The sequence below is a fragment of the Sciurus vulgaris genome (genome assembly GCF_902686455.1).
Source record: "Sciurus vulgaris genome assembly, chromosome: 18".
NCBI classification, from domain to species: Eukaryota; Metazoa; Chordata; class Mammalia; order Rodentia; family Sciuridae; genus Sciurus; species Sciurus vulgaris.
This window is the reverse complement of record NC_136479.1, coordinates 29864161-29881501: the sequence shown is the minus strand read 5'-3', so window position 1 is coordinate 29881501 and position 17341 is coordinate 29864161. Positions and strand designations below refer to the sequence as shown.

General features: G+C 45.9%; 1 protein-coding gene across 3 annotated transcripts in view; it reads right to left on the bottom strand.

Moving 5' to 3' along the window:
• Positions 1 to 17341, bottom strand: part of CARD11 (caspase recruitment domain family member 11) — a 113623-nt gene that overhangs the window by 61051 nt on the left and 35231 nt on the right. The window contains exon 1 of one of the 3 annotated variants that reach the window (XM_079120444.1): positions 13850 to 14426. The exons of the other annotated variants lie outside the window; for them this stretch is intronic. The gene's annotated coding sequence lies outside the window, so the exon portion shown is untranslated. Of the gene's footprint in view, positions 1 to 13849; positions 14427 to 17341 lie in introns of those variants that run through there. 3 annotated transcript variants of the gene reach the window in all.

Genomic DNA, 17341 nt, shown 5'->3' with positions numbered 1-17341 from the left:
GGAGGATTTGCCCAAGTTCTCGTGCAGGTGGCAGGAAGTTCCTGGTTTGGATCTGTGCGGGATGGAAGGAGCCCTTGCCTTGTCTTGGTGCAAGGTTGGAACCACCCTCTTGTGACCTGCTCTGTGGGGACATCACCAGGACATTGTCACCTGTGGGATGACTCCCTGAGCAAATGAGCTCGACGGCTCAACTCCACAGACTCAGAGCATAAGGTAAAGGAACTTCCGAGTTGGGAGGGGTCTTCCAGGCCACCGCACCCCATCTACCTCACAGCTGAGGGGGTGGAAGTAAAATGAGTGACCCATGAAGTACAACCGTCCAGGAATTGTCTGGTGCCAACTACGTGCAGAATCCACTGGGTCCTTTAGCTGCATTTCCTCCTGTCAGCCTTGCTGTGGGACAGGTCACTTTGGCCTCCACACTGGAGAAGAGGGTCTGGAGGTGGCAGGGAGTGAACACTGGGCTGGGGACCCCTCGAGGAAGTTAGGGAAGGAGGAGGGACTGATCCTGGTCTGCTTGTACTTCTGCTGGCCGATCTTTCAATCACCCATGTTTTTCTCTTCTCACCCCTCAAGAGAGCTGACCTTTCCAGGAGGCCAGCAATGGTGATGCCAAGAAGTTCACTCCCTGCAAAAGCAGATGCGGGGGAAAGGAAGTCCAGTCACATTCAAGATGGCACCAGGTCCTTCCACCTCTGGGCTTCTGAGCTGATTCCCACTGGAGAGGCCAAGACACAGATGGTGGAGGAGGCTTCTCCAGCAGAGGGTGCGGGGACATCCTGAGGCGAGCCCCCACCCCAAAAGAGGGCTGAATTCTCTCACTGAGACAAGAGGGTTACTCAAGGCCACAGGGGAGAGGGGACCCCGGAAACCCTTTCTTCAGAGAAGGTGGCAGTAACTGTCACATGGAAAGGAACTGGCCTCAGAGAGCCTCCGGCATGCACCTCAGTAGAGTGCAAGTCTTAGCTAATGGGGGAAGAATGATTTTTCTACTACAGCAAGAAAACAAAACAGCTGGCCCTGTACACAGCAGCCCTGCAGAAGCTTGGGACCCAGAGACAGAGCATGCTGACTGTGGCCAGGGTCCCTGGCACATGAGCCCGAGCCCCAGCCTCCCAATGCTCAAGGGGCCAGGATGGGGCTCTTCTTCCCACACGGTTCCCAGAATGGACTGGATTGACAGTCCCGGCGCAGGACCTGGTCTGTCCCAAACCCTAGGACCCAACCTCGCTGCTGGCGCTGTTTTTATTTATGTCTGCCTTGAAACCGTGGTTCTGAACGGTGCGGGCCCTCAGCTGCTGACTCAGCCACCGGAGCCCAAACTCATAAAATCCTATTTCAAAAAGGTCCAATGATTTTATTTTCTGATCATAAATATGAAATCTAATTAGCAGCTTGCTGCTAATGAAGTCGCCATGGAAGCCAGCCTGGAGACGCAGAGTGGCATTAAACAGAAGCCGTGGCCTGGTTAACCCTTCCCCTCCCCCACCTGCCCTTCCCAACAGTCACATGCTGCAGTGAGCCAGGGCCTGCAGTGGCTGGCCCAGAACCTGGGGGGACAAGCAGGGGCTGCTTACTGGGGCAGGGCTGGGTGTGGGTCCTGGCTCTGGTGTCCCCTTCTTGGGTCTCCAGGAAGTTCCTGGGCATAGCAGCCATGCATTCCACATGGAGTTAATTTTATATGTCAACTTGAATGGACTAAGGGCTGCCCAGAAGGCTGGTCAAACAGTTCTGGATATGACCCTGAGGGCGGGTGTTTCTGGAAGAGATCAGCATCTGAATCAGTGGACTGAGTCAAGACGACCCTCCCTCCCCGTCATCCAGTCTGTTGAGGGCCCTAATAGAAAGGCGGAGGAAAGGCTAGTCTCTCTCTTGAACTGGGATGTCCATTTCTCCTCCTTTTAGACCTCAGAGCTCCTGATTATCAGGGTATCAGGGCTTCGAACTCGGAAGAACTAAACCACAGGCTTTTCTGATTCTGCAGCTCGTAGGTGGCACAGGATGGGCCTCCTCAGCCTCTAACTGCAGGAGCCAGTTCCCCTATTAAATCTCCTTTCATCTAGGTCCCTATATGTCCTGTTGATTCTTCTAGCTGATGGAGCATTGTCCACAGCAGGAGAAAGGGACCAGGAACAACGCAGTATCCCTGCAAAGGAGCTTAAGGGAAAAACCACCGGGGCTTAGGAAGGGCTCGGCTACTCTGCCTGACGCTGGACATGAGTGGCGAACAAACAGCAAGGCCCACTCTGCCGTGCCATGGACGGGAGGAAAGCAGCCCGGTGAGGGGCATCTGCTGGCCTCCTGGTGGGAACCTCAGCTCTCTGCTGTTCCTCATCCCAAAGGTCACTCACGCCTTCACCCATCATGAAACCCACACAACCCAACACCCACCCTGTCCCTCCAGCTTCTCCTGCCCTCATTTTCTCTATAAGGTAGGAATCATAATGCCCACAGCTCATGGGATTTGAGTGGTGCCTAAGTGTATTTCTAAGACACGTGCTTGCAATATGGTAGTTGCTCAATGAATGGGAGCCCCGTGGCCGTCGTCCTTGTATGAGTTGGTTGTTAAATCCAAAGCTAGAATTCACCGAGATCGAAGGCCCAGAGAGGAGATGGACCATTCCATGCACTATCCAGAAGCTCAGCTAAATGCGATCGTCAGCACATGCTCTCCGGCATGCGTTCTGCATGTGGGCGCATGAACTCCCCACGGGGAGATGGGAGAAACCCACGCTCCCTCCTGGTGGAGTCTGCAGCATGAAACTTTAGACTTAGTCTGCAGTCAAAGCACACATCATCCTATTCTAGAAAAAAGTTTATGGCAGGAGGTAATAGAGTTTTAGAGGGATTTTCTTTCTTTCTTTCTTTCTTTTTTAATTTTTAAAAGAAGCATATTGCAATTCTGCAGGTGTTTGGGTTTTGGCTCCCAGGCAAGAAAGAATAGCTCATGTTTTTGGCTCCTGGTGGCTTTGCAGGAATCCTCCTGGGGTCACTACTGAGATTTCTAGGATGCGGGAGCCTGAGTGCCTTCAGGTATAATCATCAGCCCCAAGAGGTGCAGCCGGCTTCAAGTGGTAAGTGCTAGGGGGAAGCCAAGTTTGTGTAAATCAAACCCTTTCCTCTTCACTTATGGGACTCAGGGCAGCTGGCTCCCCACATAAGGAGCTTCCCTGCACAAACCTTGCTCATAGACTCAGGTTATTTGGCCATCAAAGTGCTGTTCGTGGTCGGCAGCACCAGCCTCAACAGGCACCTGCCAGACCTGCAGCTTCTCAAAACTCCCTGGACCCGCCGCTAAGAAGCGTCTGCTTTAACAAGCTCCCCAGGTGAGTCGCACACGCCCACCCACTCCTCACGGCACAAGGACACTGCTGCTATACGTACGTCAAAGACGTAATGAAAACATGAACATAATAAGGGAAAAGAGATGAAATGAAAACTATCTAAAGGGAATTCTAGAACTAAAACTTAGAAGGTACAAATCACAAATTCAGTGGACGGACTTAACAACCATTTGGCGACTGCTGAAGAAAATATCAGTGAACTTGACAGAAGGCAACAGAAGCCATACAACCAAGGCACAGAGTGGGAAAAGACTACACGGGTGAACAGAGAATCTGTGAACTGTGGGGCAATATTCAGCAGTCTAGTATTCATGTAATTACGATTGTAGCAGAAGACAGAAATTGCAGAGAAGGTATTACTTTAAAAAAATAATGAGCACATTTAAAAAAATAAATGACCAAAAAAAAAAAAAAAAAAAAAAAACTGACTCAGAGATCCAAGAAACTCAGTGAGTCCTAAGCAAACTAAATGCAAAACTGTACATAGGCATGTCTTTATAAAATTGCTGAAACCAAATATAAAGAGAAAACCTTAAAAGCAGGCAGAAGAAAAAGAAGACATGCTGCAGATAATGAAGCACCAGCAGGAATCACTGCTCACTCTGGATAACATGAGGTCAAAAACAGTGGAACATGCTGAAACAGACAAGTCAACTGGGCATTATTTATACAGTACCTATCTTTCAAAAATAGGATGAAACAAAGGTCCTTTCTTTGATTAAACCAAAAGCTGAAAAAAATCAGTCACCAACAGACTGCAATATAAGGACTATTAAAAGACACTCTTCTGACTGAAGAAAAATAATACTGGATGGAAATCTGGATCTGCAGGAAGGACTCAAGTGTTCAGTACGTTAGATATGTGACTAAAGATAACATATTTTTTTTATCATATATAAGTTCTTCCAAAAGAAAAATGTCTAAAGTGAAAGTAATAACCTATTGCGCAGTTTGGAATATTGGTAGAAATAAAATACAGCAGAATAGCTAGGCAAGCGGGTGCACAACTGTAATCACAGCAACCTGGGAGGCTGAGTGTATTCGTCAGGTTTTCTAGAGGAACAGAATCAACAGGAAGTATGAGTATAAAAAGGGGATTTATTAGACTGGCTTACATGACCAGAAGCTGGATAGTCCACAATGGCCATCTGCAGCTGGAGAGCTGGAATAATCAGTAGCTGTGCAGTCCAAGAGTCTGAAGTCTCAGATCAAGAGGGATCAACAGTGCTACCCTAGTTCGAGACCAAGGCTTCTGGAAACTTCCTGGAGAATCACTGGCAGAATCTGCTTTGGAAGAGTGAAAAAGCAAGAGGCCAATATCCTCGGGTGGTCGAAGCAACAATCAAGAACCCGTTCAAGAAGAGTCAAGCTTGCATCTGCTTCCCTGTTCTTCGAACTTTTATTCCATCCAAGCCGCCATCCTATTGGGCGGTGCCGCCCATGCTTAGGGAGAGTCTTCACTTCGTTCACTATCCCACCTTCCAGTCCTTCCTAGACACGCCCTCAGTGACACTCCCAGAATCCTCTTAATCATTGGCATCTCTTAATCCAATCAAGATGACAGGTCGAATTAACCGTTACATGGAGGCAGGAGAATTGCAAGTTTGAGGCCAGCCTCAGCAACTTATCAAGGCCCTAAACAACTTAGTGAGACCTTGTCTCAAAATTTTAAAAACAAAACCAAAAGGGTTGGGGATGAGGCTCAGTGGTTAAGTGCCCCTGGGTTCAATCCCCATACCAAAAACAAACAAATGAATAAAATATATATATATTAAAAAATATATATATATATATATATAATATACACACAGAGCACAATAGCACAAGGGACAAGAGAGGGTTAAATGGAAGTATATGGTTGTAGATTCTAAAAGTATAGGTGAAGTAATATTATATTAATACAAAGCAGTCCGCGATAAATTAAAGATGTGTTTTATAAGCCACAGAACGACCATGCACATACACAAATAAAACAGAGGCAGGCTAATGAGCCAGTAGAGGTGATGAAATGGAGAATCAAAAAAGTCCTTGATTCATCCAAAGGAAGGCAAAGAAGTCGGGGGGGAAAAACAATGAAACTGAGCACAGATGCATCAAAAAGAAACAACTTAGATAGCAAATGTTAATGGACTAGACACTTGAATGAAAAATCTGAGATGATCAGAGTGGACCAAAATACAATTCAAGGGCATGTTGATAAAAGGCACACTTTAAAAACAAAGACAGATAAAAAGTAAAAAGATGGAAACACGAAACTGAATGGTTATACTAAAGTCCAAAGGAAAAAAATAGACTTAAGGCAAAGGAAGATCGCCAGAGGTAAGAGGGGCATTTCAGGGTAAGAGTCTATTCATCAAGAAGACAATAATCCCAAGTGCCACTTCCAGAGCTTCAAAACACACGGGGCCAAAATTTTAAAACTGAAAGAGAGGCCAGGCTCGCTCAGGGGTGGAGCCCTTGCCCAGCCTGTGAGAAGCCTTGGGTTCCATCCCAGCAAACAGCAAGGAAAACCCCCAACAAAACAAAACCCCAGAAAGGAGAATTAGGCAAATGCATAATCAAAGTTGGTTTCAGCTGTCCTCTCTCACTGATTGTGAGAGTCAGTAGATAAAGGTGGAGGATAGGGAGGACTTCAATAACACTACCTACCACCCCACCAAATCCATGTTGACCAAACCCCACAGCAGCAACCACAGAGTACCTGAGAACGCATCTGCTTTTCAGGGGTGCGCAGAATATTCACCAAGATCTCCTCTTGGTCCATAAAAGACGTCTCGATCACTTTGAAAATCTTAAAGATTTATAGATGTGTTCTCTGACTCCAAAGTAGAAAGTGACGATAAAAAGATATCTAGAAATTCCCTAGATATTTGGAAATAAAAAGACACCATCCGAAATAATCCACCGGTCAAGGAAGAAACCAAAAGGAAAATTTGAAAGTTTTATAAGCAGCATGGAAACAAAAACCAAAACATTAAAATTTGTGGCATGCAGCTAAAGCAATACTTAGAAAGAAATTTGCTATTTTAAATAATTACATTAGAAATGAAGAATGATTTATGATCTAAGTTTCTACAATAAGAAGTCAGAAAAACCAAAGTAAGAAGAGAAAGGAGTTAAGATAAGAGTGGAAAACGGTAAGATAGAAAATTTTAAAAGAGTACAGAAAAATCAATGCAACCGAGAACCGGTTCTTGGAAAAGATCAACAAGACTGATAAACCTCCAGCTAGATTGATTAAGGAAAACAAAACAAAAAAAACAAACAAACAAACAAAAAAACTACCAATACCTGGGAAGGAGCAGCTATTAGGAAAACTTTATGCACCAAAATTCTACAACACAGATGATAAAAACAAATTACTCAAAAACAGAAATTCCAAAAAAATGACATAAGAAATAGAAGATCTGAATTTTAGAAATATGTAGAAAGGTGAATATGTCATGACCAAGTGGGATTTATTCCAGATTGCACAGCTGGCTCAACATTTAAAAAAAAAAAAATCAACAAAAGTAACTCACCATCTTAAGAGAATAAAGGTGGAAAAAAACTATACAATTATTTTAATAGATGCAGAAAATCCATTTGGCAAAATTCGATACCCACTTATATTAAAAACTCTTGGCAAATTAGTGTACAAAGAATTGTCATTGGCCTGGTAATAGCAGTTTTTATTTGATGGTGCATTGTTGTGTTCCAAGACTGGGAACAAAGCAATGATATTCACACTTTTGTTCAATGTTGCACTAGAGTTTCTAGCCAATTCAATAAAGCAAGAAAAAGAAATGGGAGGGATGAAGACTGGAAAGGAAGAGGCAAATTTGTCAATAATTGTGGACAACATGATTGCCTAAAAAAGAAAAGAAAATCCAAAAGAAGCTATAGAAAAATCTACTAGAATAACAATTATAATAACTGAAAATTATTATCTAAATTAGTAAGGATAGAAGATCAAATAGCCTAATATCCAAAACCATAAAATCCTTGGGATTTAAATATAATGAAAGATGTATGAAACATCTACACTGAAAATTAAAGAACTCTTAAGTCTAGTGGAAACATTATCATGTTCATTAACTGGAAGATTCTTTTTAATTAATTATTTATTTTTTATTGTTTCTTTTTTTTTTTTTAAATTGTTTCTTGTATTTAGTCCTGCATGACAGCAGAATGCATTTTGATTCATTGTACACAGATGGAGTACAGCTTTCCATTTCTCTGGTTTTACACCATGTAGAGTCATACCATTCATGTAAACATACATGTACATAGAGTAATGATATTTTGTTCCACCATCTTTCCTTCCCCCTGCCCTCTCCCCTCCCCTCATTTCCCTCTACACAATCCAAAGTTCCTCCATTCTTCCCTTACCTGTCCCTCCCATTATATATCAGTATCCACTTATCAGAGAAACCATTCAGCCTTTGGTTTTTTGGGATTGGCTTATTTCACTTAGCATGATATTCTCCAACCCCATCCATTTACCTGCAAATGCCATAATTTTATTTTTCTTTATGACTGAGTAATATTCCATTGTGTGTATATATATATACACACATATATGTATGTATACCACATTTTCTTTATCCATTCACCTGTTGAAGGGCATCTAAGTTGGTTCCACAATCGAAGATTCTTTAATACTGTTAAAATATCATTGCTAGGCCCCAAATGATCTACCGTTTCAATCAAATCCCAACAAGCTTTTCTGGCAGAGTATGAACAAACTGATCCTAGAATTTATATTTATAAATTTAAATTTATATCCTAGGAAAAGCAAGGGACTCTGAATAGCCAGAACAATTCTGGAAAAAGCAAAGAAAACAAAACCAAAGGACTTACATACTGCCTGATTTCGAGGGTTACTGTAAAGCTACCATAATCAAGACAAAGTGGTTTTGGGGTAAAGATAAATGGTTCAGCATTGAAACAGAAGCAGTCTCAAAATAGACTTCTATGTATAGAGTCAATTAATTTTTGTCACAGCCACCAGGACAATTTGACGATGAAAGAAAAGTCTTTTCAACTGATCCTGGAACAACTGGATACTCACATGGGACAATGAGCATTAATTCCTAGCTCATGCTACACAGGAAAAGGCAGGTCTGAAGCATACAAGTCAAAACTACAACGTCTCCTGGGGAAAATCTAAGACGACCTTTACAACCTGAGGTCAGCAACAGCGACCTGGAGAAGATCCAGGATGCACTTAGCCACAAAATTGAAGGAAAAAAAAATTGTACTTCATCACATAGAAAACTGCATATCAAAAACATTAACAGTGATGAATAGGTAAGCCACAGACTTGGAGAAAACACTGCTAAGATCTGACAAAATTCTCCTCAAATAAGAACTATGAAGATAAACAACCCGATAAAAAGTGGGTGAAGACTTAAAACAGGTATTTCGGAAAGCAAGACACATGAATGGCCAATAAGCACAGGAAAGAGCTCCCGGTGTCCTGAGTCATCGGGGGACGCAAATTTAACAAAAACACAATGAGGTGTCAGGGTGCATTCCTGTAATCCTGGTGGCTCGGGAGGCTGAGGCAGGAGGATTTTAAGTTCAAAACCAGACTCAGCAACTTAGTGAGGCCCTAAGCAACTAAGTGAGACCCTGTTTCAAAATTTAAAAAATAAAATTAAAAAAAAATTTTAAAAAGGGCTGTGATATGGCTCAGTGGTTAAAGACCACTGGGTTCAATTCCGGGTACAAAAAAAAAAAAAAAACTGGAATGAAGTGCCAGCTCACATCCAATCAGATGTGAGCTTCAAAACCCAATGTGGTGCGGATGTGAAGCGACCGGACTCTCTCATACAGTGGGTGGACGCATCAGATAGTACAATCACTGTGGAAAATGGTTTGGCAGATGAAACCTACCCATCCCTGTGACTCAGCAAAGAGAGGTTCTGTGATTCAGGACCCCCTGGATTTACACAAGGAAAAATAAAAAGTGGTCCACAGCAGACTTCTACGCGAACATCGGTAACAGCTCCTTTCACGATACCCATCGACAGGAGGATGCAGGCACGGGTGGTGGTCACGACAAGAAATAAAAAGGAAAGAACTAGGGACACCCACGATGTACGGAAAAACCTCCAAAGCAGGCCAGATGGAAGATGTTGACGCAGAAGAGCACCAACCGTGAGATTCCAGCAGCCAGACCCCTTTCAATGGTGGCAAAAACAGGCTTCAGGGAGCGGCCTGGGACCTGGGTCATCAAGGGCACCTTGAACTGCCCATGGGTGGGTTTGGGACATGCGGCTAATGAAGTCAAGTCCAAAAGAGTGAAGTGTGAGCTGCAGGCTACTCGCCCTGGGATGCAGGGCTGCAGAGGCTCAGCTGCAGGCTCCTGGGAAGAAGGTGCATTTCTGGTGGTGGCTATGCTGACTGCCGGACCCGCCCAGAGGCATCACCACAATCAGAGAGCCCGAAGGAACTCTGAGGACACACCACCACGCTGTGACGTCTACAGGGAAGGGGCCCGGCTCGTGCCAGGGAGGAGCTCCCGTCGTGGAGAAAGCCAAGGTCACACCCTTGCTCTGGGTCAGAGTTGCTTTCCTTGCCTCTGCCCTTTCTCCAAGAGGGTAAGGCCATTCTGCTCTCTCCACAGAGAAATTAACCTTTAGCAGGAGGAATAACTGATGCTCAGCCGGGGAAACCTCCTGCAGGTTTTGAGGCAGGGTACACCTGTCTCGGGCACACCCCACCAGCCTCTTCCCATCCGGAGGGGTCCCCATCTGACCCCACCAGACACTCTGAGTACCATGTCTTAGGAGCCCCTTATGTCTTTTTAATTTTGTCCCTAAGTCTGTTTCCAGGAAAGGCACATGGAGCAGAAACTCCGAGTCACCAGCTGCCTTCTTAGGTGAGGTGCGCTTCCCACTCACCTGGGATTCAGGTGTCCTATCTGCAGTAAGGCTCAGAGGCCTTGATCACCCTGCAGGGACTGGCCCAGGCCCATTCACACCCAGCTATGCCTGACTCTCAGGCAGATCATGGCCTCTGAGTCCTCCTTGGTCAGGTTTTGGAACCTGGTCATGGTAAATGTGTCACCTGTCCTACCAACACCTGTTAGGAACAGTGATCAGAGCTATCCCTTCCTAACAGGAATTCCAAGCACAAGGGAACTGTGTGTGTCTGGTGGGGAGGGAGGCAGGAGACTTTTGGAAAAGGAGGCTGGGGTGTGGCTCAAGGATAAGGCACTTGCTTAGCATGTGGGAGGCGCTAGGTTCCATTCCCAGTAAGGCAAACCACAAAACAGGAAAAACAAAGCAAAACCAGCATTGCTTATAGATGAGAAAAGTTACATTTGTAAGGTTGAGGAGAACTGAGTTCTACAGGTAAGTAGACAGGCACTCAGAAGTCCACACAAAGAATTAGAGATGCCCTGTTATAAAAATGTTCAGTTACTTGCTGGGTAAGGCGGCACGCACCTATAATCTGAGACTCGGGAGGCTGAGGCAGGAGGATCACAAGTTCAAGGCCAGACTTAGCAATTTAGTGAGACCCTGTCTCAAAATTAAAAAAAAATAAAGAGGGCTAGGGATGTAGCTCAGGGGTAGAGTGCCCCTGGGTTCAAGCCTCAGTACCCAGTTATCTTTCGGGAACTGAGCCAGTCTGCTCAGCTGTCGTAGCAGAATAACAGAGACTGGGTGGCTTAGACAAGAGGAGCTGGGTGCCCGAGAGTGCTGGAGGCTGGAGTCCAAGAGCAAGGTGCCAGGTCGTCTCCTGGTGAGGCCCTCTACCTGCCCTGCACACGACCACTATGTTGCTGTGTCCTCACGGGGACTTTCCTCTGTGCACATGAGCTCTGTGTCTCTTCTTATAGGGACACCTGTCTTGTGGGATGAGGGCCCCACCTTTATGAACTTATTTAAAACAAACCCCTTCAAGGCCCTGTCTCCAAATACAATCACGTTGGGAGTCGGGTCTTCAGTAGATGGCTTTGGTGGGTGGTGACTGGGGCACAATCCAGTCCCCACGGTAACTAAGCATACCACCTCTTCCCCGCATGGTGGAATGCATAGACTTCGCCCCGTCAGTTGTGGAGTCTTTCCAACACCGCTGTGATCGCTCCTTGTTTCACGGAACTTCCTCCTCTGAATCGCTACAGTCCTAAAGCCTGAAAACAATTGCAGAGGGCGAGGACCCCACCTCCTGTAAAAAGCAACACTAGCACTGGAGGAAGCACAGAGCCACGTAGCAGCCTTACAAACGACTACATTTCTCATGCTTCTGGGCATCTGTTCCTGCTGTTCCCTGTGCTGGAATGCCCTTCCCCCATATGTCCACTTGGCAGACTCCTACACAGCCCTTGAGGCTCGGTGCCACCTCTATCTGAGCTCCCCGGGGGCTCTTTCCTCCATGTCTCCCAAGCCCTGCTTCTCATAAGAGCCCTCATCATGGCAGAAGGTGCTTCTCAGTCAGTCTTTCTGTCTCTACTAAGCCATTTGCCCTTCAAAGCAGGGGTCCTGTCTTGTCATCAGCAGGAGCAGGCCCTGGATATGGCAAGTGCACTGTGGGTGTTTTTCAAATCCTAAGCAATGCTATCACTGGCCCCACCCCATCACACCACCCAAACCCCGAGCTTCCATGGCTTTGTCACAAAGATAAACAGGGGAAAAGCAATCAGATCTGCTGCTACTGTTTGTGTCTCTATGTCCCACGAAGCCTTTCCTGCAGAACACAGTAGAGCACCAGGCCAGAGGTGCTGCCAGGACCCTCCATCAGCGCCGCTTAGGAGCTGGAGAAGGAGACTGAGGCCCTCCATTCCCAGGTGGGGAATTTCTGGGGCATGTGGTTTGTCCATTTGCAGAGCTTCTTCCCTGGGGGATCCCCTTCTAAGATGGCGCACAGTAAGCTGGCAAGTGGCTAAGGCCACCGGCTGGGAGCTCAGCCAAGGACTGGGAACCGGCACTCTTCCTACAGGAGGAACATTTACAGAGCCCAGGTTCAGAGACCCTCACGTTCTCTGCCACTCTTCCCATCCACAGTTGGGGCTTCCTCCCCTCCCTCTGAACCAGGACCTGCCCGGGCTTTAAGGAAAGGGCAGCTTCCCCGGTCTGCATCTTGGGACACTCACTCTACAGATCCCATGAGGAAGCTCCAGCAGCCTGTGCAGAGGCCCCCATGAAGAGGAACCAGATTCCCAGCCCACGGCTGAACTCCCAGCCAGCAGCTGCAGCACCTGCCAGCCTGCTACTGCACCATCTTGGAAGGGGATCCCTTGGCCTCCAGCTGAGCCACCCTAGTTGATGCCCCAGGGAGCAGATACAGCTTCCCCTGCCAGGCTTTGCCCAAATTGCAAATTCATGAACTAAACCAAAGATCATTATTTTAAGCTACTAAGAGTTGGTTGGGTTATATATGACATACCAGAATACCATTTCTGTACCATGAGCAAATGTCTAACCTCTCTGGACCACAGTTTCCTCATCTGTCGGAGGGTAGGATTGAAAGATCCCAGTTCACACAGTCAACCAATTCTTCAACATGCACAAATCTTTGTCTTTTTTTTTTTTTGGTAACACATGACACCTTTTCTTCAATTCACTAACAATTCTTTAAAAGTACAAGGACACTTTCTATCAGCGCTGAGGTCAATGACAGGGCAGGGTGGTGGTCATGGTGGTGGTGGTCTTGTAGTACGCAGATTCTAACACAGGAAGTCAGAGGGGGCCCGAAAGCTGCATTTGAATGTGATTTCTGTGCACTGATAGCATCTTGAGAAACAAGGCCCCTTTGTCCTGAACAGCTGCCATCACCCGTGGGACTAAACAGGCAAAGGAAGACTCTCGTTTAATCCTTATAACAACTCTTTGAAGAAGGTTTTAGAATCGTTTCACTTTGCAGATTGGAGACCCAACATCTGGAGAGATCAGGTGACTCCTCTCAGGTCCCAGGAGGATGTGTATGGCTAGGACTTCAATCGCTCATTCCTCTGCTGTCTCTTCTGAGCACCAGGTGATGTGAGATTAACCATTTTCGTTTTTAATCTCACCCCTCCTGCCTGCAGCTAGGCGGCTAGGGATAAAAATCTATTACAGAAGGACAGAAGTGGGGACTCAGTAACACACCAGGAATAACAAAGCGGAGTTAACAAAGACAGAGGTGACTTTTCAGGTTTCCTATCACCCGCCATGATTAATTTACAGCTTTTTGCATGCTAATGTTTTCCTGCCTTCTGCCAGTAATAAATAACCAATAAGCTCTAATACCTAGTTATTATTCATCCCTTTCAGATGTTTGGATTTTGATTCTTCGCTGCAGTTCAATCACATCGAATTTCTTTAACCAGGACAGCTCCATTAAGACTCTCTGCAAGGACATCCTGGCAGGGTGGTGACAGTGACGCATAATGGGTGACAGGAGAGTGGGGAGGAGCGGCACAAAATATTGGCAGCCATGGCAAAAGAAGGGGAGACTGTAATAAAAAGCACCACCAAACTCCACTTAAGTAACGTTAAGGTTGTGACACAGACCCATAAAACCAGGAGACTTACAGTGACGGCTGACGCGCCATCCTTAACGAGCCGATTTCTGCAGCAGAAATCATCCATGTGCTTAATCTCTGCTCCGACACCGGGTGCTCCCCTCTTCCACCGGAATGAGTTAAGGATGGTTCGCCAACCCCAGCAGTGTATTTTGGAAAAGTAGTTGGCACTTTTTCCATCTTAATTCCTTCAGAGCATTTTTCGAGCAAAGAGGTCCAATTCCACAAGGAGAGCTGGCTAAGAGAATTGTTTCTCCTACCTCCAAGACCTTTCTGTCCATCCTGCCATCCATCCAACACAGGACAACTCACGGTCCCCTGGGTCCACCAAAGACTGATATGGTGATCCCCGTTCTGCCTGGTGGCCACCTCCTAAACAGGAACATCCCTCCCGTGGCCTCTGGTCAGCCACCTCTCTGGATGACCACCCAGGCCCTCTCTTTGTTCCCTGCCTCTCAGCCTGGCTACTCCTTTATTGTGGGAGCCACCCAGGATGTATCCCATACAGGAAGCTCTTTCCCAAGGGACAGCTATTTTTGACATTCTAGAATCTGTTTACTATCTGGGACTACTTCCAGCATATTTTTAAGTGCATAACATGCAGAGGATTACAAAGGAAAATAGGCATCTTGAAATAATAATTACACAATATCTTAAAAGTTACAATATTCTACTACCTGTACTTCTTTATTAATGTATTGAATACTATCTAGTATGAGGGTCTAACAACTATAGACAATATTTTGTGGGATCTGCAAAAACTATAATAGGATTTCCATCGGTGACAAAGTCCCGGTGCCACTGACACCACCACTATGGCTGGTCACCATGTTCATAAGAGAAGGAAATGTTAAATTTTGGTTATTTCTAGGGGAAAAAAAGTAATTTCTCCCACCCAAGTTCAAGTTCATGGGCATCCTGAACTCTATCCATGGGGCCCCAGGTGAGAATCCTGCTCCAGGGTCACACATCCATGCAAGTACTTGGAGAAGCACCTATCTTCCCTGGTGGCCCTCAAAGGACAGGGACCCCATCTGTCTTATTCATGGCACAGCTTCCCAGCGTGCCTGCAGGTGTGTGAGGAACATCTGATGAGTCAAAGGCAAAACAGGTACCACTTTCACTTTATGCATCTCCTTCTGGATGCCCCTTGGTCTGGGTTTTTACATCTGCCTCTGAGCTGGGTTATTCAATTGATGCAATATCTCTGTGTGTATTTACCTTAATTGACGTGTAATTCACATATGATGAGTCACCAGTGGAAAGCATACACGTCAGAGGGTTTTAGTATAGTCATGTGGTTGTGCAACTGCCGCCATTGTCTAATTCCAGAACACGTTTGTCACCCCCAAAGAGACCCTGAACTCCTCAGCAGTCACCCCCACTCCCTCGTTCCCCAGCCCCTGGAGACCACGCATCTACCTTCTGTCTCCTATTTGGACATTGCATATGAACAGAATCCTACTTTGCATCCAGCTCCTGTCATGTTCGGTGGCTCTCTTTGGCCAAGAACTGTTTCATGGATAGACATCGCTTTTTGCTCATCTGTTCACCATCTGATGGACATGTGCAAGCTCACAGATATGAACACGGCACCACCACCTGCCAAACTGAACACAAGGCAAGCAGGGTACCTGCCCTCACAGAGCCTAGCCCAGGTCTGGGGCTGGATTTTTGGGTTGGGATCCCCATGTACCATCTGCAAAGTGGGGAAATAGCTACCCCCTTAAGGTTGTGGTCGGGCTTCAACAAGTCAGACCAGGGCTTGGCACATCATAAAGTGGCTAGAGAAGAGTCAGTAAGTAAACACCATTCCAGCAACTCCGGAGGCTAAGGCAGGAGGATCTCCAGTTCAGAGCCAGCCCCAGGAACCTAGTGAGTCATGAAACAACTCAGGGAGACCCTGTCTCTAAATAAAATATAAAAAAGGGCTGGGGATGTGGCTCAGTGGTTAAATGCCCCTGGGTTCAATCCCCAGTGCCAAAAAAAAAAAAAAGTATGTACCATGACATAGTGTGATTAATGCCAGGAGAGTAACAACCAGGGACAGAGAGAATGATGGGAATAGTGCAGAGGAGCAGCCACTGGGTAAGGCAGTCGGGGAGGGACTTGTGAGTCAAGGTTCAGATGATGAGAAGAAACCAACAGAGTCAGGGGACCAGGGATCCTGCAGAGAGAGCAGGCTGGAGCTCAGGGCACTGCCCAGCATGTGTGAGGCCCTGGGTCCCCACCCTACCGCACCACACAAACAAAAAACCAACAAAACAACCAAAACACAACCCAACAATATGGAGGAAGTCAAGGGCTTGCTTCTTCCAGGACACACAACACCATCCCATAGAGAGATCATGACAGCCACGGGGGAGATTTGAAATTTGGGGGTAGCCTCATGAAAGAAACAGAAGAAGTGGGTGAAGCTAACTTTACCTTATCAATCCGAATACAATCATTTTGACGTGAGATCGATTTAAGTTGTTAATGACAGATTCTGCATTCCTTTTTTCCACCCTCCTCCAATTCTAAGACTTCAAGACCTAGAGTGTATTATTTCACATGTACTATCTGATTTTAGCTTTTGGCCAATTTTCTATGATACGAGAGAATGATGATAGAATTCGGACGAATGGGCTTTCTTGATAGGTGAACCGATGGGTCGTTGAACGAAATTACCTGGTGAGTACTGATCATAGCGCTATCATTATGTTTAATGAGCTTAAATGTTAAAAACACTGGAGAAGGTCTTAAAGTTGTGAGACCAAAGAGCTCATTTCTGGGTCCCCTTTTGTTCAACACTTTTGTCCAGGAGGCAAGTGAAGATCTAGAGGAGGACCTCACTGACAGATCTCCTGGTCAAAGTTGGGGAACAGAGTTAGTAAGATAAATGCGCTCATTCATCAGCAGGGCAGGATGGCGCAAGCCTGTAATCCCAGTGACTTGGGAGGCAGAGGTAGGAGGGTTGTGAGTTCAAAGCCAGCCTCAGCAACTTAGTGAGACTCTGTCTCAATGCCTGGGGATGTGGTTCAGTGGTTAAGTGCCTCTGGGTTAAATCCCAATATCCACCCCCCCCCCAAAAATGCACTCATTAAAATGAAAATGACTCAACAGATGAGAACATGGGACCCAAAACACATGTGTGAGGCCCTGTAAAGTGCTGTAAATTTTGCCTTAAAAATATGCACGAGGACAGGAGAGGGTGGCATTGGCACGGTGGAAGTTTATGCAAAATAAATACATAAGAAAGAAAGGAAGGAAAAAAAGAGAAGAAAACACTGTGGATGTTTGATTCACTAAATGTTCAACTGAGCTCATTGTATAATTTAAAGAGTGAGCTGAGCGAACTCTACTGCGAGTCTCTCAACACGTGGAAAAGAAATCCCTAGACAGTTGACATTGGACTTAGACTGAAGGAGGAAACCCAAGTTCAAATGGCTGCAGGAAAGGCCAACCAAGATGGGAGCGGCCAGGGACAAGGAGGATATTAGGAGTCCAGTTTAGATTTCAC